Raw genomic sequence first — 25,312 nt, forward strand, 5'->3', positions numbered from 1 at the left:
TGTTCATTGACCTTTGAATTGTAAGTGAGTGTGTGTGTAAAAATCTTACTAAGTCCAGGTCATTTGTGTTGACAGTGAAGCCAGTTAGTAAGCCAATATCCAAGATTGACATAGTTGCATCGTGATCCTTGTCCTTATATCTGTGCAAAAAATGGACACATTTAATTGAAAAATATGAAGAACATAATCGTGTTAAGAAAGACGTGAAGTAATAAAGCATTAAAGGTCCAGTGTGTATGAATTAAATGATTCTAATGATTGAGTACACTGAAAACAACTGCTTTACAAGTCACTAGTTTGTGTGTATAAAACGATGTCACAGGCGTTTCATGCAGCTGTGCTATGATGACCCTGCCCACGTTGAGGAGATACTACAGTAATGGAAAACAACTTTTCTGATTCCAAACTGAGTAGAGCCGAGTCATACGACAACTGAATAATGTTAAATGTTGTAGTTAGGTTATGTATTGGCTTTATATGGGAGAAGTCATTCACAACTGTTTAACCAATCTCTCACTCCAAAATGTGAAATTATGGGCTGCTGTTGAAACTTAGTGACACAAGATGGTGAACTCCATAAAGCAAGGCCTTTGCCTTGTGTACATATAAAAGGCTTTTTCTAAGGCTGCAAAAAGGTGATTTTATACTGATAGGTAGTATATGAACTTTTGTCAATAAGCCCTCTTAAATGTTTCACACTGAACCTTTTAAACCAGCATCATTTCTTAGCCGTACTTACAAGACTTCTATTCTCAGTTTGTATATCACCTCATCCTCATACATTTTCTCTGGAAAAGCAAGAAACCAGATAAGCATGTCATCTTTTGTCATGGCACAGAATCATTTTCAAATAGCAGAGGGCATAAAATGACCTGGAATAAGATCCACTGACAAGTTAAACTTCTGACAGTCACTCTCTTTTTCCATCGGCAGAGCGTAATACTGTGACACCATCTGTTAACACAGGAACAAAATGCATTTTTATATTTCATGGGTTTAATAGAATGTATTCATAAATGACTGAAAACAGAAACATGCTTTATTTACCTTCAGTGTTGCTTCTCCAGTTCCTGTCGCAGTCACTTTAACATCCTGGTTTATATCATTGAACTGTGAGGATCAAAATAAAAACAAAAGAAACCAGATGATCAGAAAAACAGGATTGATGACAACCACTGACAGAGTGTGTGACAGAGCGTGCATGCTCACTTTTGATGTTCTGGTCGTGTGGTGGTTGTTCCTGTTGAAGTTGATCTTCTCTGGCTTGGGCCTGCCAGGCAAATGGATGTCCACATTCAGATCATACTCTGGTTCTTGAGCACTGGCCCAGTATTCTGCTACAGCCTGGTACACTATCATCGTAGCCTGGACAGAAGAACAACAGTAATAAAACGTCCATTGACCTGCAAGTTTTGTAAGAAAAAAAAGAGCTAGAGGTCAAGTTGGGATGTCCTGTTACCTGAGTTGAGCCATAGCCTCCACCATCCTGCTGCTGTTTGTTGAACCATCTCACAATAGGTCTAGCATCTTCAAAGGCCTTTATTAACAGAAGGTGAGAAAAGGTTTGAAGCACACCATATAAAGGTCTGCAGTAGTAAATTAACCAAATTAACCAAAGAGAATAATGTTTAATTAATATAAAGTATTGTAAAGAATACTTTATATTCAAGAAAGCACATGTTAAACAAAATGAGAGGTGGAGCTTGAATTAAAGATCAGTAAGTTTGGGAAAATATAACTTTACACTGATAAAGTCACTAATTTAAACATATGGAAGGACATTAAAGAAATAGATTCTCCTGGGCCCCGAGTGAACTTCCCAAGACTCACCTTGGCTTTGACCAGAGCAAGAAGAGCATAAGCTGTGGCCTCTAATGTATAATCACGTCCTTTAGGAACATTCCAGTGGGACAACTCTGTAAGAAAAACACAGGCAAAGAACGTTGTTTTATTATGGGGTAGAACTTGTGCCGAATGTCATCTGATATGGAATATTTAATCTCACATTCTGACCTGCAGACATGAGTGCTCATATTTTAAAGGCCAATTTTCGATATTATGACAATTTAAATAGTGTCAAAAACTGTTTTAATAGAGGTTAATATTTCTGAAAAAAATTGTGTGAACCACAGAATATTTTTTCTCTTGTATTGGAGAACTGTAACTGAACCTGGGGAAGCAAACTTGTACAGGATCTCTCTGTTCAGTTTGTCTTGATTGGCCAGAGCGTATGATGACATGGTTACAGCATATGGGTTGGTGAGTCTGGGCAAACGCTTCTCCAGGTAGGTCACGGCTTTGTCAATACTTCCAGGCAGACTCTGGACATCAGGAAAGCAAGAAACAGAGAAATGATGGGAGGACTGAGTGTGACAGGAGAACAGACAAACAAGTAAGTAGTGCAAACATGGGGGCGATGAGAGGCAGGGCATACAGTGGTTTATACAGATAAATAAATCAATATCATCAGGTTCTCAATACTATTTCAATTCAGAGGAGGCGTAAAAACATTTCTGTCCTCTAGGGGGGGCATGTCAGACAATAATTGAGAACCACTGCTCTAGAGTGAGTAATTATGGTATGTACGGCATGTATTGTATCAGAGGGTAGTCTGTAGCTGTAAGCTGTAGGGAAGTTGATTAGTTTCATCATGGTCCAGACAAATGCAGTTAGCTAGCACTTGAACAAAAACACAACTAAACAACACAACAAACAAATGGCTGCTCCTCAAATGTGAAAAGTGAACAACAGGTCAGTCAAGCTTTAATTTATATCTTATTGCCTTTGTTTTATGTGCATTAGGTGAAAAACAAATAATCTCTGCTTGGTCCATCACTTATGTGGAGTGAGTATGTGATCACAGTGGTGTAATACAATGCATGCAGGTGAGGTACTCACACTAACTGTGTCAGCACATAGCTTGCGTGACTCCTGCATGGCGATGAGGCAGAAGGCCGTCATGGAGGCATCTGAATCTGAGCCTCGCATATCACTCTGCACACACATGCACACAGAAAATGTTTCAATTTGAATTGAAAAGTGTGACATAATCTTTTTTCATCTCATTGAGCTTTCTGTCATTGATGATGTCACTGGAATGAGTTCACGCACACGTATCGCTCCGTGGATCACCCTTCCGACCTCTCTGAACATGCCATCATGTCGCTGTGCCTTGAGAATCAGAAACTTGACAGCGTCACAGATTACGTTCTTCTGCATTTCCACCAGGTTGGAGGACATGGCAAACACCTTGACCACATAAGCTGTGAGCCTTTGAGAGAGAGGAGAGTGGATGACTGTTAACTTACATTAAACACATGAAAAAAGCTCACACAGTGAGGCATAGACGAGGATGTGGAAACATTTGCATATGAGCTCATTTATATTTGAACGTCTGACCAGGTGTTACTCTTGGCCCTGGTCCACACTGCAAAAGATCCATCTTTTAGTCGGTAGGCCAGCTCATTCTTGTAGCCTGGATGCAAACAAAACACATTTTTTGCCATTCAGTCCATGCATCATACATGTATGTTAGTTTGAAGAGTCTTGTTCAAATGACTGCTTCATTGAAGGAGCCCTGAAAATCTATTTTTTCTTTGATGAGAGCATTTTTGTCAGATGGTAATTTTGTTTGTTTAAAAGGCAGAAAATGTTTGAGTATGTGTCTCTGTGCCAAAATCAGATGGTGTCAGTGTCATCATTGTAGCTCTGTAGATCTGTACAGGAGTAGTTTGTTGTCTACCACACTGTTTGTTTTGACACCAAATCTGCTTCTGGGGGGGAGGGGATGCAGTATGGGGTAGGGTAGATACGATGTCAAAAAGATACGAAAAAATGTGAACCCACAGTTAGTATGAATTTGCAGCTGTCACATAACTCTCAAATACGTCACAGGGGACCCATGCATTGTCTATCGAGCAGAAGATTCATCGATGTCACACACTGCACATGCATTCAAAGCCAGCACCAAGCTATTGCTGAAATGAACGAGGAAGAATTATTAAATTAGTAATAAATTAGTAAAATAAAAAATGAGTTTCAGGTTGGATATTCGACTGACATTCGCTCCAGATGTAGCGGAACCCCGCTCCGTTTCCACCCAGTGATAGCTGCACGATCACGACGTGATCAATGTCCAACCTATCGCTCGTAATTACCGCGGTCTCATTTAGATCATGTGACCTAATCCCGTCAACAACAGGGCTTAAAGATTTCAGGCACAAAACGTCATGATGCATTTAATTTGACGTTACACCAAAAACAGAGAAGATGACGTTGTAAACTTTAGATATAATAACCCAAACAAAGAATATGGACTGAGCCAGAAACAAAGACAGGGACATAATGTCTGTTTGTTTACGTTTACGGAATGTAAAATCCCACATTTAGGGGCCGCCCACGCGTTTCCGTGGAGACAGAGAATACGCTGCTCAGAAAGTCGGTAGATTTGTCACTAGTCGCTTTTTTAATACATTTAATAAAAATGTCCCCCAATATAATGATAGGGGAAACATTGATATTCTTTGTGATCTCACCAGTCTTGATATGCTGGAGGGCTTCATTTCGTTTCTGAAAGTCCACAGTTTCCCACTGGTTAGTTCTGTCCAAATACATGGTTGCGATGACAGATAGACTCATGTAGATCATGCTCTGCTCTCCACAGCCGTGTGGCTGCTTGATCAATGAACCCATCAATTTCCCACTAATCATGTTCTCCACCAATGGACCAACTTCACGCCCTGCACATGCATAACCAGACAAATCAAAACATTATCAATCAACATGAAGACACAAGCAAAAAAATGACAATGTCATCTCCTGATTAGATCAATACTGTATTAAAAAACAAAGCACACTGATTTGTAGGGATGGGTATCGAAAACCGGTTCTTGTTGAGAACCGGTTCCGACTGTTTTGATTCCTTGGAATCGTTTGCCAGTTTTGCAAACGATTCCCTTATCGATTCCGAGCGGGCGCGAATGACGTCACCACGCACGTTGCGTAGCTTACGCAAGATAGGTACGCAACGTGCGTAGCGACGTCCAGTGCAGTGCAGCCGGCAACATGGCACCCAAGCGGTACAAACGCTCGAAAGTGTGGTTACATTTCACGAGAAAGGGTGACAACAGGGTAACTTGCAATATTTGCAAAGTGGAGATTTCATCAACGGGAGGAAATACTACCAATATGCAGAAACATTTGCGCACACAGCATGCGATAACTTTGAATGAATGTCGCGTTTTCGATACGCTCCGAGTCCGGAGTGATTCTCAACCCAGCAGCAGCAGCAGCAGCAACGTTAGCATGTCCTCCTCTGCTGTTAATACCGCAAGTAACAACACTGCCTATCATGTTAGCGCCATTTGCCTCGTTGTAAAACCTGCTATTACTAACAGTTAACATTAAATGAATGCCTTCTGCATTTAATTTAGAAAATGACCGTGACAACTTCGTCATAGCTGTAATAATGCACAGTTCCATTGAGTTTGACTGAATTCGTCACTGGCTATTAGAAAAATGTTACTGGATGTTACTGGCCATTCTTGTATTTGCCACAGAATAACTTATCTTGTATTGTATGTTGTTAATTTCTAAATACAAGAATATTTATTTTATTATTATTATACCTCAAGACAGTTTGTAAAGTCATGTTACTTCTAACTGAACTAAAGTTGATTCTAATTGACCTGTTTGTTCTCCTTTTTTCCAAATGAGAATCGATAAGAGAATCGATAAAGAACCGAATCGTTTAGCAGAATCGAAAATGGAATCGGAATCGCAAAAATCTTATCAATACCCATCCCTACTGATTTGACCGTGTAAGTCTGTAACGTTTAAAATGCAGAATGTGATATCCCACCTGTCACAGAGATCTGTGTGCTTGTAGGTGTGTTAGGAACCCAGTCTTTCTTTGGAATTCCACTATTGAGAGTTTCTTCTTGTTTACCTCCTGGAGGAAGAAACGTAAAGTTTGGGGGGTGGGGGAGTCATTTTAAGTCAGTTCAAACACACAACACAGAATGATTATAAAGTGAAGGCATTCAATGTATGAACTCACCGGCACCTTTGTGTGAGGGGTCTAGAATTATAGTGTGTACAGACTTAATTAGTACACCTTCAGGCTGGAAAAACAACAACACAAACATTATAATCACGTCTAATGTTTTAAGTTTGTTCTTTTCTGTATATGTTGGTCTATAGCAAATCAAAATGTGTCCTTAATTGTCGTATTGTGATGGGGTTCAGTGTTCATGAAAACAAAACCAATGGTTGGGCAATTATGTGCATACTTGTGTGCATAAACACAGTGTAACATGTGCTGCTCTGTATTTTGGAAAATTTGGCAACCACACTTGAATTGGGATTATTATCTACTGTTGTAAGCGTTGTTTTTAAATATATTCCCTTAAAAATATTCATAAAACATCCTTATTAATTCCTTTTTTCCTCATTTACAGTTCTACCAACAGCTGAGAGTGTATACATGATTAGAAAACAACCCAGTGTGTCATTGTACATTCATTCATTGTCAACCACTTAATCCTCCACATGAGGATCGTGGGGCTACTGGTGCCAATCCCTGCTGACATAGGGCAAAAGGACGAGTCACCATGAAACAAACAACCATTCGCTCGCACACTCACACCTGTGGGCAGTTTAGAAGTGTTTTTGACTGCATGTGTAAACTGGAGAACCCTAAGAAAAACCAGAGCAAACACATGGGGAACATGCAAACTCCATGTTGGTCTTTTTGCTGCAAGGCAACAGAGCTAACTAGAGCTGCAGCTAACGATTATTTTTATCATCGATTAATCTGTCGATTATTTTCTCAATTAATCGATTAATAGTTTGGTCCATAAAATATCAGAAAACCTTAAAAAAATGTTGATCGGTGTTTGTAAAACCTGGAAATGATGATGTTCTCAAATGTCTTGTTTCGTCCACAAACCAAAATGATTGACTTTTAATGATTTCTTTGTTATCCAGAGCAAAGAAATGAAGAAAATATTCATATTTAAGAAGTTTAAACAATTGAAAATCTTGTTTTAATCATGAATAAAGCTTCAAACCGATTCATCGATTAATCGTTTCAGAACAAATTATTTTGCTGTTGTATAAAGTATAAAGGTATAAAGGTGTTGAATATGACCATGGACTCTTACACGTATATACATACACAACAAATCTGTTAAAGTTGTCCGTTAATGTTAAAGAACATTTCAACACGCTGTTGTTGTTTGAATATGGCATCTGTTTCTCTTACCATCACCCGCAGCATCTTCATGACTCCATCACTGAGCGACGAGTCCTTCACGGCTGCTTTGACCTCAATGTCGAATTGTCCGTACTTCATGGGTACAATGATGAAGGGAACTGATCGTGTAGTCAGGGGCCCGACTCTGACCTCCTGACGATATCTTGCATTTTTAGACGCTGCACTGCACACATGCTCCGTCTCAGTCAGATCCACACGCACCTTGGGAGAGAGATGGATGAGACATGGCCACAAAGACATAAAACACACATTTAGAGTGTCTTGTGCTCTCTTAAGCCACTCTAATTTAAACCAATAAGACATGTTTGTTTTGCTTTAAACAAACAAAGCAAAATAGACACGTCTCATTGGTTTAAATGTGTTTTTTTTTGTCTTTGTGAGCTCTTTTTCATTATGTGATGGAAATAAAGTTTTTTGAATCTTGAATCATTAGATTAGTGGTCACCAACGTGTTGCCCGTGAGCACCTGGTAGCCCACGGGCACCTAGTATAAAATTTAATTGATATTGTGTTTGTAAAATTATGTTTGTAAAAACTGTGATAATCGTTAGAGTAAGCACTGGAATTAATGTGTATGCAATTGAATGCATAATATTCATCATTTAAATGCTAAATTGCATAAAATGTTGATATGGTAGCCCTCCATATTAGTCTCTACCCTCCAGGTAGCTCTCGGTCTCAAAAAGGTTGGTGACCCCTGGGGTGGCGCGGTGACACGGCACGGTTTACGTTGCATCTCCACTACAAAAAAGTACCAACTCAACGTGGATGAAGTCATCACTGCTCAGCTGCATGAAACTGCAGTCACTTGTAAATCAGTTGTTTTCAGTGTAACTGACTCCCTAGAATCAGTTAATTACAGTTAGACTCCATCTGACACAGTCACTGGACTGAAATACAGTGGCAGTGTTTGTGATGGAGGTCACGCTCAGCAGTGGTGTCGCTGAATACACCAGACTCTTCTGCTAAATATTGAGATTTTAGACATTTCCCTGGTAGTTGTTGGTGATTAACCCACATTTTTAGGATTGTGAACTCTTTCACTGACCTACAGTTCAGCATTGTTCGGCTTGATGTTTGTGTTGGACGTCTCTTCCTGTGACGGCATTCTGGCGACGTCACGCATAGTACCGACTCAGCGTGCTTGGAACCTCGCCAGAGCAGGTACTAAAAAAAGTACCTGGTACCAGGTACTAAAAAAAGTACCTGGTACCAGGTACTAAAAAAAGTACCTGGTACCAGGTACTATGCTAGTGGAAATGCCGAGGCGAGTAGAACCGACCTGTGTGTGTGTGTGCGCGTGCGCTCTCGCTCGCGGGCCATATCATATGGTGAAATAGTTGTTTTTTTTGGTCATATGAGTGACTGTGGCAGCCCGCCACAGTCACGTTAATTAATGGGAAACACTGCTTTACTTACACTTTTAGAATAAATGTATTGTTTGAAATTGTTAAAAGAGGCCATAGAGAACCTTTTTTTCCTTTTTTAATACAAATATACTGCGAAAAATATCATAGTCACAGACTTACAGTGATAAGATTAGGGCTGTAGTTGTGGAGGATCGCCTTAATTTCTAGCTGCTCTCCACGGACAGCAGAGTAGGGCAGTCTAAGGTCAATGAAGAAGTCCTTCCTGACAATCACTTCTAACGGTTCACTGACACAGATTCCTTCAAGAAGAGGAGGAGAAGTAAGTGATGAGAGAAATTTCACAATAGTCAGGTACAATCATAGATTGTATATACAAATGGACATGGTCGTCCAGTTTGAAAAAGGAAGTCGATCAAGTAAGATGGAAGTAAGCCAACAGGGAAAACTCAATGGAAATCTATAGGAAATTAGCCAACACCTCACTCATTGATTTATAATGAGGGATATAAACAGGGATTAATGGTCTCAGTGGCTACTTTCAGGTCTTCTTCAATAAAACACGATGTCAATAGTAAATTATGTTTCTATATGAGTAAAATAGATTAAAAGGATGGTGTAGTGGTTAGCACTCTTGCCTTTGCAGCAAGAAGACCGGAGTTTGAGCCCCGGTTGGAACAAGGGCCTTTCTGCATGGAGTTTACATGTTCTCCCAGTGTATGCATGGGTTCTCCAGCTTCCTCCCACAGTCCAAAAACATACAATATAGGGATTATGGGTTAAATTGACCATAGGTGTGAATGTGACAGTCAATGGTTGTTTGTCTCTAAATGTGTCCCTGCGATGGACTGGAGAAATGTCCAGGGTGTACCCTGCTTATCACCCTATGTCAGCTGAGATTGGCACAGCACCCCCGCGACACACTAAAGCGGTAGATAATGGATGGACAGCTGATGTTTGTGAAGGTTCAGATTCAAAAACTGTCATGGCAGTAGTCAAAACATGAATCCCAAGGTTTTAGAGTGGACATTTGGTTTGCCACCAGAAGACTACGTCCATGTTGATATACAGTCCATGGATACAAGTGAAACAACGATATTCACTGAGTGCTCACCATGGTTTCTTGACAGACTAATGCCAATGAACTGCCAGGTTGTGATTGAGTCTGGTAAAAGAACGTTTTTCATCAATGATGAGGTTGCACTGAAACAGAGAAAAATGTTGGCATTTTAGTGGTGTCATGAGTGAGGATATCTGTGTGTGTGTGTGTGTGTGTTGCCTCACCAGTTGGGTGTGTGTTGAGGACAAGAGGGCAGAACGATGTCTGTCCACAGCCGACTTTCAGAGAACTGAGTGTGAGACACTATCTCATTGCTGTCCATGTAACTGTTGATTTCAAGCTCACCTAGAGAGACATCAAAAAGGTTTAATATTGTGATTGTTTCAATCATGGATATCCAACCCCTTCCTTGTCACCCATCTCTTACTGCGAGCCAGTAGGAGTTGGTCCTCTTTCTTCTCAGCAGGCAGGTTTTTCATCTCATTGCAACAGTGCATGAAGGCCTGAACACATTCTGCACCATCAGTGATGTACTCACTGCGCCTCTCACAGGTGTATGAATCTGTGCTTTCCCTCATGCCCTCAAAACAACACTGATGTTGAAGATGAGTTTTATACTGACTTACTGGAAAGCAAGACAGTTGTGGAGGAGAGAAACAGAGGTTATAGGATGAATGGTGATGAAGGATTTCTTTCTAACCACAATGATAAGTTTATCCTTTGAATAAGGATAAACTTAAAAGTCAAAATGTCAAACTAGAGACAATAAAATACCTAATGTGACTGCACATTAAATCACTGATGATTTAGAGCTGTGTTCTTACTTAAGCTGGTTGTGACGTCCATAATAGTGTTTCTTCTTCTCCTTTTGCTGGGGGCCGGACATTTTAGTTCTGAAAATGCAACACAGACAAAACAAGGTCAGACTACGCTCGTCTTTTGCAAAATTCAAATAAAAAAAATCCAATCCTTATTTATTGGACTGTATACGAAAGGTTTTTTTCTCCCCAAAATAAAAAAGTAAATTATCATAATTGTCAAATACATATCATTTCACTTGCTCTAATGTCAAATTATCTTGTGTGAAGTTCAAAATATCTGTTCACCTCAACACAAAGGTGGTGAGAAGAATCTACATTTAAGAAACAGTGTCTTTCATTCTATTTCAGTAGGAGGCACCACAGGGGGAGTAAGGATTATCATATCTACTGTCCATTAGCCAGTAGAATGAGGCCCACAACACTTCTGCACCAAATTATTTTCCAAAACAATGTTGCCTATCGTTAAATGAGAAAAAGGAGAAACCAAAAGATCTGAGAGTAAAACAGTGTCACCTTGTCTGTAAGGAGTTCCAGAAGCTGTGCTGGACTCAAACAACAGCCCAGCATCGTAGAACACATTCATACCATCCTGTCCTCCACCAGGGGTGCAGCCTGTGTCAAATTTCTCCACGATCTCCTGCACCTGAACAGAGTGGAAGACATTTTCACACAAACATACAAACACACAAACCACACAAATGATGGTCCTGAGTGACAATGTTCATCCTCCATGTCTTAACATGATGAATGGCATTAAAATAAACCTTGAACCTTAAACTGTGTTGCAGTGTCTATGGTCAACAAACCTATATGTACACTTTCAAGACGAAAAGAAGTATTGATCTAAACAATACACATACTTAAAATGTATGGATTTTATTTACATCACTTTTTATGTTGTACAACTTTTAAATTTATTGTTTAATTAATTAATGTTAATTTAAAAAGAAATGCCTTTTTCTGGGTGAGGCGGTGCTTGTTATTCAGGACAGAGACTCCTTTGTCAACTGCCACCAGTCCAACTGCAGCTCCTGGATCTCCAGTAACCTTCAGACTAAACGTACTTCGAGGCTTATAGGATGCAGCAGGTCTTGATGGTTCTAACTTCAGCTGATCGTAAAGAAAAGAGAACATTTTGTGTTTGTTAAAGCAGCACACACACACACACATTATTATTACATTATAAACTACATTATAAACATTATAAATATTGTATTCTATTAATTTACTTAGTTTAACTCCACTATATCAATATTGTGTGTCTCACTGAGCCCATGCAGGAGTCCTTGACATCCACCCAGACAGAGTCTGATACCACTTCATTGTCATTTGGATGGTAGTAGGCTATGATGCGGAATGATGGCAGCATGTCTTTGGTGATGGGAACGATCAGGGAAATCAGTTCTTGTCCTCTTGTCCTGTAACGGCCATGTTGGATCATCTGACCTCTGCTCAGGATCTGGGGACACAGATTAAAACATCAGCATGGACCCAAACACAAGTTTATATAGAACGATCAGCAGGTCATAGCACGTGGCTCACCAGGTATGTGATATCAGTGTCTTGATTTGACTGCCTGTTCAAGTTGAGGTTGATCTTCAGATTGTCTCCTAACTGCAGCTCTGCTGTATACACAGCTAAAAAAAAACATTTGTGATGAGTTCTGCACAATGAAAAGATTTCATGGTACTCTGCCATCATTAATGTGTTTTACCATTTGAAGTTACAGTATTTCAGGATTTTATTTACCTATGTGGATGTAGCTGTTGCTTTTAGTTTTATATGGAAGAGCTACCATGGTGGCTGATGCTTGTCTTAACGGTGAAATACGAGGATCACTGGTTTTTGCCTGAAATCAGAGACACACACAGGTTTACAAACACAGCAATGTAAAGAAATATAAAAGGTCCCAGAGCTGTACTGTTCTATCCAGTCGTATTGATAGTGACCTACTGACTAAACTGTAAGGTTTTTAAAACAATATCTTAGTTAAAGGTAGAGTATGCAGCATTTTTCAAAAAAGTTTAATCTTAAAGTAATCTGTCAATCATCCTTAATGAGCTACCAGAAGAGTATCTATGTAATGTATTTTTCTTTTTTGGCTGGTAATTAAGGTTTTGCCTTTGTTTTGTTCTCGGTCAGGATGTTACTGGGTGGCAACATTTGGCCATTGTGTTTATATCCTCCAGCCAATAACAGTGAGGGGGGCGGGACAAAAGTTACAGTCGGTAAACACTGAAGGAGATGACAGGCATAAAGAGTCTCTTTTATGTTAGCCACGCATTGTTACATTCCTACAAAATACATATGTGTATGTATATATATATATATATACATACATATATGTATTTTGTAGGATATATATATATATGTGTATATGTATATATATCTATATATATACATACATATATGTATTTTGTAGGATATATATATATGTGTATATGTATGTATATGTATGTATATATATATATATATATATATATATATATATATATTTACATATATATATACATATGTATATACATACATATATTTATATAGCAGTGAACTCATACTGTGAATTGCTGCTAATAAAAGTATGTTGTGACAAACTAACCCTGGACGTCTGTAGTCCTGAGTTTGAGCTTTGAATCTACGAGCCACCACTTCAGCTAATGCAAGCTACCAGGTTAGATGAGATGAGATGAGATTCAACTTTATTGTCATTACTCAAATACAAGTTTCAGGGTAATGAAATAAGGTTTGCATCTCACCAGAAGTGAAACAAGCTGAAATTGCAAGAATATGAATATATATGTACAGAAGTAGATTTGTTCTATGAATAAGTATAAATATAAAAAAACAAATATGATGTAATATAATATAAATGAGCGCTATAAATACAGTTATATTGTACAGATTATTATATACAGATAAGGTGCAGTGAATACGCTATATTAATAGACATATGGATAAATGCTAATTTGCAGAATATTTTACAGATTATGGACATATTTTACAGGTTGATAGGTTATTGAGGTGGTATGAACATTCTACATAATAAATAAACACTGTCTAAGGAAGTGTAATCTACTTTGAAAAGCCATTTCACACATAGACCCATTGCATGCCCAAAGTTAGTGCGTCCATGTGTTCATAAGTTTATTATTCAAAACTCTGTGGCACAGGTAGTGAGCAGGGGAGGAGGAGCCAACTTTGTGTCTGCTGTGTTTACAAACATCAGCCCCCAGTTCATACATACACTATTACATTTACATTATACAGTATGCCACAAAGGAAAGAATGACATCAAGGTCATATTAAGATAACCAGATCACCACATGCTGTAAAGTAAATTAAGCTGCGGAATTTGGCGATAGTGCCACTTCATTTTAAATGAGAAAAAAGCAAAAAGGGGGGGGAAAAAGGGGAGGGAAACTAGATGTTTCAGAGACTTACAGTGATTCTCAGATCTGATGCTCTTGCCTCTGTATTGAAGGTAAGCTTTGCAAGGCCATCAGCTGCAGTCAAACCCCTCACATCACCTGGACTCACCACCACAGCAACACCTTGTGCTGGAGTTTCATCTGGATTCACAACTTCAATCTGCCATGAAAGAAACAAACAGCCTCATAATAATAATATATTGAACTGTCCTTTTAAATCATGAATTTATTTTGATACATAATTGTATAATAATTGTAAATTATGAGTAAATGCATTACCAAAACATTGAAAGGCATTCCTGGTTTGAAATATTTGGGCGTTCTCTTGAAGTGAATGGTGTAAGGGTATATAACGATCTGGATGCCTCTCAACTCTGCCTCCACCATTTCACTACCTGTTGAGTTGACATAATGTGTTTTACATTTTCTTATTGATCAATGAAATTCAAATCACACATGATCATGTGACACAGACTGTTTTTCTTACCACTCTCTGCCAGCACACTGACTGCTACAAATATGGAACTCCCCACAAGGTTGTCGATATTTTGGAAGGTCTGTGTGATGTGTTCCCTCGTCAGTTTGACCACTCCAGCACCATTTTCAACCTAACACAACAAAAAAAAGAGTGAGTGGACATTTAGAGGTAAGCTACAAAATCAACTTTGATTTATTCTCATCATCATATAGATACATAAATAATTTAACTGGTGGGGTTGGTGACAACAGGCAAACTGAAAATCCTAAATTGTTTAGTCTCTCTGATTGTGTCTCAGATGTAAAGGCCTAACTTTACAACCCATGTGGCCCAACTGGTCCAAGATGGCTGACGTGCTGTGCCTTTGAGTATTTAACTCCTTGGATAATTTGACTGCAACTTAAATTTTAATAATACTTAGAAATGGAATTTAACGGAATTTATCTGTCCTCGATCTGCATGCATATTCAATAATATGGACTATAATTCATCCATTAACAAGTTCTGTTGCTGTTGTTGTAGCTTTCCTTCGGCCTACATGACCCAACTGGTGAACAACACCTCACAACTCTGAAAATATGCTAACATCTTGGTAACCTTTTACATTGTGGATTTAACTGCAGTCTTTTCTAAGCTTTGTGGCTAAATAGTGTCTGGCTGCAGTGGACATGGTCCACTGGACAAGATTCTGAACAGGGATGATCTACCAACTCCCAGGCTACCAGGCCTAGGCTACACCTGTAAACAGGATCCACTAGCCAAGGTATCAGCTAAACAAGCAACATGCCAACAGTAAGCATAATACAACCAGTATCCCTGCTTCCACAACTTCGTGAGATATTAGAATAATGATCTGCAACAAGACTGAACAAATTAATTGACAGATACAAGATTTTAAGTTGCAGTCGACACAGCTTTAGAACCAATCACTCAACTTCAATGGCACTTATGGATTTAACTGAAGAAATGTTCAATGCAATTGACCGAAGCAGTTATTTAGTAAGTATCTTTCTTGACCTAAAAAAAGCATTCAACGCCATAGATCATGCAATTCTTCTTAATAAATTTAGCAGATATGGTATTAGAGGGGTGGCATATCAGTGGATAGCAAGTTACCTGAAAGACGGAAAATAACATGTTCAGATAAATAATAAAAAAATCTGAATTATATGATAAAAATCATGGTGCACCTCAGGGGTCAATCATTGGGCCCATTAATTTACTTTGTATTTGAATGGCATTGTTAATGCTTCCAAACTGAAAAAGGAAAACTACAATAACCTAAATAAAAATAGCAAGGAGGAACATGAGGAATAATAAATCATGTAACAAAACAAAAGCCAACAGATCCGAATCACCTAATGGAAAATAATGTATTAATTAATGACTAGCAAAGTCATCTTGTAAATATAGGTCCTAGACTTCCCGCAAATAATCCTAAAGCAGATAATGAAGAAAGATAATGCAGGTATTAACACAAACATGGAAAAGGTTGACAGTATCTTTTGCTGAGATCATGAATTTTGTGAAAGATTGTGCAAGTAAACAATCAACTGATGACTTAACTAACTTAAGAATATAGTTGAATTGTTTTCATGTCTTTTTTTTTGTTTGTGTTGTTTTTTTTATCTCTCTTTTTAAGAATTAAATTAAACAATAAATATAAAGTATGTGCTCACCTCTACTCTCTGAACAGAGTTTGGAAAGCTCCTCTTCTGACCTTCAAGCACAACCCCAAATATCCCTTGTGCTGTGCCAGACACATCTTCACCAGACAGATACCTGAAACCACAAGAAACATGCAGTTTCAATGAAAGTCAGACAAAAGCAGCAACACAATAACATTATTTTTTCTTTCACTCAGACTTTAATGATTCTAGTTCTGAAAGCCACAAAAAATATATATATATATACGTACGTAGCTTTGATGTAGACAGTGAGCTCTGGACTGTCCTTATAGAAGAAGGAGCTCACAGGCATCAACTTCACCTCAAAACTCGGCAGCACTGGAAATATAAATGAAACTTAATATGTGTCCAACATCAGAAAGTAAATAAATACTTACATCATGAGTTCAAAGGTAAACTTCAGGTAAAAGGGACGCACCATATTCCTTGACCTCAAACTCTGCGGTGTAGCTCTGCTGCGGGTTCTTGTGGAATTTGGCCACCACTTTCCAGACTCCAAGACTGCGCACACACACACACACACACACACACACACACACACACACACACTGTTACTCGTGTCATGTGTGTGTCTCCAAATCCCAACTAAGATTTCTCTTTAGAATACATTTCTAACAATACCAGCTAAAGATAAATTATAATACACATATAGTTATATCACACAAGTTTTGTTAAGATTGTCTATCTTTCTATTTATTTTTACTGGACAGTGTGCTGGACTAGCCTTTTTTATGTCTCTTGGCAACAGCCAACAGTGTCAGGCTGTTTCCTCCCGTTACCAATGTCCATGTGAAGCTATGCTAATTATCCCCTGGATCTTATAACATTTTTATGAGATGTTATGAGAGTGGTATCGACTTTCTGATTTGTAAATGATAAAACTAAATAAAACTAACCTGACAATTTCTTCAAGTTGGAAAACACCAAAGTAGATCCCCGATGTTGGAGAGATTGAACCAACAGGTAAAGTTATGTCGTCAGGAGTCTAAAAACAAACAAAACAAACAAAAAACAAAGTTCAACAGTGCCACATCATCCCTGGTTGTCATCAACTCAATGACTGTCACTTGGCTATTTTACAAATTTTGGTAAATGCTGATATACTTTATATAACTTATTTTGTGCTTAATATATCGACTGCAATACCATAATCTCAATGTCAATGAAAGAATCCTTAAAATTGTTTCTATCACTCTCAATGGGCTCCATGCGAGGTGTCACTGCAAACATCCTGTAAAGAACTGACAGGAAGAGAAAGAGGCTGATTAGACTGATTCCCTTTAAAAATGCAGAGTGTTAGAAATTGTCCTGAATAAATCCACACAGTGATACACAGTGTGTTCTGATGTACTATCATATGTGGACTACTGTCACAGAGATATGTGTGTGTTGTTTAGTACTGATGTTGTACTGAACACACCTTTACTGCTGGGGGTGTAGAGGCTCTTGTCAGTCTGGATGAAGATGTAGCCGGACTGGAAGGACACAAGGACGACTTTCTCCAGCAGGTGGTCAGGGAACTGAGCTTGCAGGTAGACATACTGCTTCACGGTGGGATCCCTGTTAAACTCTTCAGCGGGGATCTGAAGGCAGCAGAGGAATCAGTAATGAGGAGCAGGACAGGTATATGATTATACTTTAGTGATCCCACAAAGGGGAAATTAATTTTTTACAGCAGCAAAATAGTCAGAGCTAAACAAGTGACAAATACAACATATAAACAGTGTAAGCACTTAAATAAGATAAAATAGAACAAATGAAATAAAGATATAAAATAAAAAACATTTGGAAAAAAAATATTATTAAAGTGTAAGGTTCAATAATAAGTAATAATAAAAAAAAGTAATAATAGGGTTAATATACAATACAATATACACCTTGGGCAGTGCAATTTTAATGATGAGGAATAATAATAATACAAACAACACACTCTAACACTCGTGATTGAAAATGAAAGAATAGTGTTCCATTAACCTTTATTTGTCCGAATGCCTGGAAGCGATTTGCACTGTTAAGGGTCACAGATGTGTTCACCAGCTTCCTGGTCTTGGTTGGATGGTTTGTCACATTGATGTGAACCTGTATGTCTCCCCCTGTACAGTCTTGACACTCCACAAAGATGTTCTCTGTTGTTCCCACACGCAACACGTTTGGGGCAGACATCACCTTCCTACAGAGACCAGGAAAAGACAAATACTCTTGTCAGACTGCACCATGTAATGTTAAGGGTGCTGACACTTGTTCTCCTTTTATCATACGATCACATTTTATCTTAGTCTGTGTTTGAGTTTGAATACATTCAATTTACCAGAAAAGATTTATTTGCTGTGCAACTGTACTAAAGATGCCTCTTTCAGTTAGTTAGTTCAGAAATATGAATACAAGCATTGTTTTATTATTCAATAATAAAACAATGCTTTATAAAAAAGTTGAACAATTGCTACGACTTCAAATGAGCTTGACATCAAGAAAAACTTCTGTGGGAAAATTTGCCAATAAAACAAAAATTAACATAGAATCAAAAGCAAATTCATCTCTTGTACAGTGATTGACAACCAATGTAATAACAATAGGTTTTTCTTTGTCAAAGACAAAATTAAAACACCAGATGAGGAGGACAAGAACATTCCAGGAGGGGTATATAAAGACTTTTGGGAGGACATCAAATATCTCTTGTTTAAGGGAGCCCGTGGGCAAGTGGAAAGGGAACTTGGCTTGTAACTGAAGGGTTGCCGGTTAGAGTCCCCGCCTGGTCTAAAAAAAAGGGCTGGGGTACCCCTGAGCAAGGTTCCGACCCCCATTGCTCAGTGGCTGTGGTTAACCCTAACCCTTGCAGGACTGAAAAGGACTCATTTAATTTAAATCTTTTGTAGAATGCATAGAAGAAGCATGTCTATCCAAAGGAAAGTGGATAACTGGAGGCCAAAAACACTTCTCAATGAATGACTATTATGATGTGTATAATATTCATACTAATATTATTTTGTACATGTCTAATTTTCAATAAAAAAAACAAATGAAATATGGATTTTCACTGGCGATCCCTGTAAAATCAAAACGACATCAACACTCACTAGCTATTTGTCGGGTTAACTTATTGACTTGACTGGCTTTGATTAAAGTGCCCCAATTATTTAGGAGTGAGTCGAAATGTTCAGGTTTACAGTGATACTGGCATCCTTTCAAAAACCACATTACCTTGACTTACGTGACACAAACTGCATACTACACAACAGCTCTTTTTATGTAAGACACAAGTGAAATATGGAGCTGAGCTTTAACTTCAATATGAATCCACATGTTTCCTTTTTTATTATTATTATTATTATTAGAATCAGTGATTTAAAAGGAGGAAGCCCAGAGTGCATATTTGAACTTAAAGGTATAAGGCAGATCTACTCACAGTGGAGAGCTGTCAACCAGAGAACTCACACAGGCAAAGGCCAGAGAGGCCAGCAGCCACGGTGGAGTCCCACACTGTAAAAAAAAAAAAAGTCTTTTTAATTAACAGAAAAGTGGTGTAAAATCATGACATCAAAAAAGGTGTGAATGGAAAAACAATGAGACAATGTTTTATTGTCAGAAATACTTTGTGAAATACAAAACCAGTCACAGTTTTTACAGACTTGTTTACAGACAGTATTTTTTATCTTTGTGAACATTGTATTAATTGATGTTATTAAAATGCTTTATAACAGGGGTGTCTTGGAGAAGGATGTAAGTTTTGTTCACCATCAAGGTAAAGTATAACCGGACTGTTTCTTGTCATTAAGTATTCACGGACACACCTAGGTTAAAAAGTATGAATGTAGCCCGAGTCATTTTTGTAGTGCAGTTTGAAGCAGAAACTGGAATTCATTTCTGTTTCCTCGTCATTTAAAAAAACATTTGTGAAGTCCTGGTCCACAGAAGGTACAGCTCTCGTCTTGTCAGACAGTGTTGTTTTTTAAGTGTAACCTTATAAACAACGTGAACTATTTATCTGTGTTTCTCTGAACCAAGTCAAACTGACGCACACATGCTTTTACTCTAACTGCAACATACTTTAAAAAATGCTTTGACTAAAAAGGCATTTTCAAAACCTTTGAAGGTGATGTGCTAAATATGTAAATGTTGGATGAGCTTTTATCAGTACTATTTTATGTGAAAGTTATTTTTTTCGGTAACACAAATGCAAGTTGTTACAACCGGAAATAAAACAGTTATTTTCTGAATATAATAATAAACGTGAATCCACTGTTTATTTAAATCTGTTAGCAGCATCCTCATAGTAACGGACGACCCAGATGATGCGAGCCAGGAGACAGGTGCTTGTCAACAGCAGCAGCAGCAGCAGCACCTGCTCAACCTGCTGCACACAGATAGGATCTGTCGGAAATGGCAACAGGGTTTTCAGGGCTATTGTGGCGATCTCAGGGTATTCTGCCATGACTTTAATCCAGAACACCGGAAGTTATTGTCTCTAACATACTTTTAATGCCGCCGTCATTTCGCGATCTCCAGGAGTTGATTCTTCGACCGTGACATGTGACCGAGGCAAGCATCTTGACATGTGTCAAGAGTGAGTCATAGACAGATGTGGCGGAGAGAATCCGATAATTTTTCAAAATAAAACATCGTTCAGAATCTCATAATAAATAAAACAGAAATAATGTTAATAATATAATATACAAATAATGTAAAGTTATGTATTCTTTCTCTGCGGCCCGGGACCAATTGACCCACGGACAGGTATCGGTCCACGGCCCGGGGGTTGGGGACCACTGCTTTAGAGGTTTCTTGTCATTAAGTATCCATGGTTAAATGGTATGTAGGCCAAGTCATTTTTGTAGTGCAGTTTGAAGCACAAACAGGAATTAGGAATAATTTCTGTTTCTTTTATATTTAAAAAACAGTTCAGCTCAGTAAAGACTTGTTACGAACCATGATGTGAAGTCCTGGTCCACAGCCAGGGCAGCCTTCCTCTCCTCCGACAGTGTTGTTATCCCGTTATTCAAGTGTAACCTTATAAAGAACGAACACAACCACACAGCAGTGACACAACCACACAACAGCGACACCTGGACCAGCTTTTCGTTTCCCTCTTGAGCCTTAATTAGAAAACTGTGCACCAATTTGTTTTTTTACCCCACAATGCTGCGGTGGCAGGGAGGAAACTATTATTATCATTTGTTCACCCTATTCATGCAGATGGTTCAAAAAATCACTAGGTTTTAGTTCAGTAAGTGAGGGGAAAAGTATTCAGCCATTTTCATTCTGCCTGTTTCTTAAAGAATATAGCTTTATGGTTTGGTTTTGTAGGTCCCGCAAGAGATGTTTGTTTTCATCAGGCATTTTATACAAACTAAGCAGGATTTTCAAGGATAAAAAAAACAACCAAATATTTGAATCCAAACATTTTTATGTAGAAATTGGGAAATAAAATAAGATATACATGCTGAAAAATGGTTTATTTGATATGCCAAAAGCAAATTTAAGGTATAACTCACGCACATTCTAAGTTTGTGGTTACGTGTAATACGTGTGATGGTTGTAGTTTGCTATTGGCAATAAATTATATGTTTTCATAGAATCAAGGAATTGTGATTTGAAATGACTTACCCGGGAAGAGACGACACGAGACGCGGAGGCCAGGTCAGAGGCTCGGCGACAAGTGTGCTGTTGAAATAGGTGGAGCCTTACACAGGAAAGGGCAGGAACATCACTACAGATAGCTTTTTTTTTCTTACTTCACTTGAGTTTGCAAAAACATTACAAGCCAAGAAAACAAGCCTGGTGGGCAGCCAATAAAATCAGAAGAGAGCTTCGTCCGTGCGTAAAGACGCAAATGCCGCTATTACCACAAAGGTGCTGACAGGTGACGCACTCACTGTCTACCAAAGAAAAGTATTCAGTCAAAGCACCCACGCGCAGATGCTCAGTGCTGTATTATAACATCCTCGACATGGCTGCAGTAATTAAATGCCTCAGTTCCTTACAAAGTTACACAGTTGTTGATGACAGGAGCGTAAAAGCCCAACACGTCATGGTGCGCGTGCCCCGACAGGACCCACAAGAGATGGGGAGGAGAAGGCAGTGGAATGCTTTGATATACATATGTTAATTATAAAATATACAGTTTTAAGGTTAAAGAAACAATTCATTTCTATTGAGTTACACATGCAAAATGGGGGCTTGCCGGTAATGCCGATACCACATATAGAAGGAAGTCAATGTTCTTTGAACAATGGTTCAATGACAGCATTCTTCTTGTAAAACAACTATTCCACAGTAAGAGATTTGTATCCATATATGGCTTTTAAAGAAAGATGGCATGATCCCTGTGACCAAAGTGAATATGACACAGTGGTAAATGCACTGTCAACTGTACCTTCTGCAAAAAATTGACAGAAACATTAGAACATAAGTTTGTCTGTTTTTTTCACTGTGAACATGTGAATTATTTTTGGAACAATTTTCAATGAGACCTTGCAGACATTTTGAAAAAACATATCACATTCAAAAAATCTGACGTAACTGATATTCAAAAATCCATTTACTTTCCAGTGAACAATATTTAATTAACTTGCTCATTATTTTATTTTGCAAAATTTTATAAAGCAAAAATATTGCCCATATATATATATATATATAAATATATATGTATATATACATATATATACATATATATACATATATTTCGGATCTGGACATCTACCTAAACACAAACACATCTCAAATTTAAGAACAAAGACTCATTAAAGATTAATTTAACGTTATATATATTCTTTTCTGTAAGTCAAATAGCCTTTTATCTAAATAACAATACAGCAAATTCTTATTTAATGAAGATTTCTACTTCCAATCCATTGTTTGTACAAGAGATGAATTGACAAACAAGTAGGTGAGGTATTTGCATTGTTGCATTACGTTGAAACAATCCTCTTTCACATGACACTTTATGTAATTCCACCCACCCTGTTCATACATGTAGTTGGTTTACACTCATTCATTTTTCATCCTGTATCACATACAGTACTTTCCTACAGTAATGGAACAGTGAGGCCAATTTCTTTATTTTTGTCATAGACTAAAAACATTTGAGTTTGACATGAAAAGATGAACATTTCAGCAATGTGGGTTCAAAAAAATGGGTGGGTTCCAAGCAAAGGTGCTATCTTCTATGTTGTGTATCAGATCCAGATGTAAATACCTGTAAAAGCTGAATTGTTCATCTTTTGATGTCAAGCCCAAATGTTTTCTGTCTATGGCAAAAATAAAGGAATTGGCCTCACTATTCCAATAATATAGGAGGGTACTATAGTTTTATGATGGACCTTGCCCCAATCACGTTCACATATTTATCAAGAATAAAGCCCACTTAGGAGGAGAAGGGAGATTATGTAATTTAACCTTGACCTACGTAACTCTGCAACAAAGTAAGCTGGCAAAATGTTTTTAACGGAACAGCAATTCATAATGACACATGTATTAGGACACTCCTCAGAATTCTGACTTTATTCTCACAAAATAGTACTGATAAAATGTTTTTTGTTTTTTTTCTTTATTTCATTTTTTTGTTGGATTTTAAGACGGCAATTGAAATCATAATAAAAATACTTCCCCCAAAAAGGCTCAACTTTAAATAAAGGTGTAAGTAAGGAAGATATGACGAGGAGCTAGGCCTTGAGGAGCTTTAAAAGTGATTTGTCAAAATCTTCACGTGACTTCTGAGACATACTCAGAGCTAGTATAAAGATGCTAAAACTTGGATCTACTTTAACACCTGGCAGCTGAATTATTTGTACATTAGTTGTGACATGACATAAATAAATAAGGGGGAGAATACAATAAGAAGGCAATAATGCAACATTAAAGGGTGCCAACTACCATAAAACAGCAACATCAACAAACCAAATCAAGAAATCTGTATTGATAAATGCTGGAATAAGAAACCCAAAGAAACCCAAATTAGCATGCTGACATTAGGGCTCTTCACAGGCTGTTTACGTGATAGTAATTAAGCATCTTGGGAAACAAGAAAACTCCCAAACCATTGACTCAGAGGATGATATTGCTTTCAAAAACCATTGCCATTGTAAAATGCAGTTCATTGAGCCAAGTGGGTCATTTTCTGTTTTCCTCCTCTTGGGTTTTCCTGTTTTTGTATATGTAAGAACTATGCACAGAATTATCAGTAAAGATGTTTAAGAGCCCAAGCGTAGTAACGTATACCTGAGTGGCAGCCATGTACTAGCCCTGAAATAATAAAACGAAGAACAACTGATTAGAGTCTGGTGTAAAGTCACATAAAGTCACATGACCATCAAAGTGATGAAAGCCTGACCTGAAGTGGATCTTGAGTAGTTTGGTTGATTTGAAAAGACTGGTTTCTTGAAAATCCTTCATTTTCACTTCATAGGTTGCCACAGGTGGAGTTGAGGCCTCACTCTGTCTGCACACTCATAAATGGGTTGGTCTGATGATTCACATGAAACATATGCATATAATACATGAAAATATACTCTTTTATGAGCTTGCACTTTGTAAAATACACACTTTACAGCAGCACTGGCAAAATATCAGACCTATAAAAACAATTGTGTTGGTGCAGTTGTGGATTTAACCCCTAGGTGTGTAAGCGAAAACTTCATTATTTGGCATTCTATACATTAGCAACTTACACATTCATAGAGAAAAAGCTAAAAACTCATTATAGACCAGCTGTAACTCACAAATCACATTGTCTTACAATAAGGCCTTTGTGCAACCTTGGCTCACGTAAGTTCTCTGAGTGTTCTTTCTTGTATCATTGTTGCTCCTTCATCTGCTGAGGGAAAGGAAAGATAACACAGTGGAATACAGTCCTCGCCAAGGTTGTCTCTAGGTATCAGCGGAGGAAGGAGCCGGACATCGTGATCTGTAACATTTTTGCTAAGCTCGGGAGTCATATACCGTAACTCTAAGGCAGAATGAGAGAGCATTCCTAACTGTTAACATCTCTTTGTCACTGACTCCAGAGACTCCATCATCATCTCACCTGATAATCAAAATCTCAGCAACAAGGGTTCATCAAAATCATCTCCATTGTCTAAATACAAGATAATCACTGGTCATTATAATGTCGCGGTCACATATTTTGCTATAAAAGCTCTTTCTGCCTCTAATGGATGGGCAATTTTGTGAAACCTTTTTTTTTTTTACAGTATAAGAAGTTG

The 25,312-nt window shown here is 38.0% G+C and overlaps 1 pseudogene; it reads right to left on the minus strand.

Annotated features, from left to right (window-relative positions):
• Positions 1-25,312, minus strand: part of LOC122760824 — a 50,461-nt pseudogene that overhangs the window by 3,613 nt on the left and 21,536 nt on the right.

Source organism: Solea senegalensis, unplaced genomic scaffold, assembly GCF_019176455.1.
Source record: "Solea senegalensis isolate Sse05_10M unplaced genomic scaffold, IFAPA_SoseM_1 scf7180000014070, whole genome shotgun sequence".
NCBI lineage: Eukaryota > Metazoa > Chordata > Actinopteri > Pleuronectiformes > Soleidae > Solea > Solea senegalensis.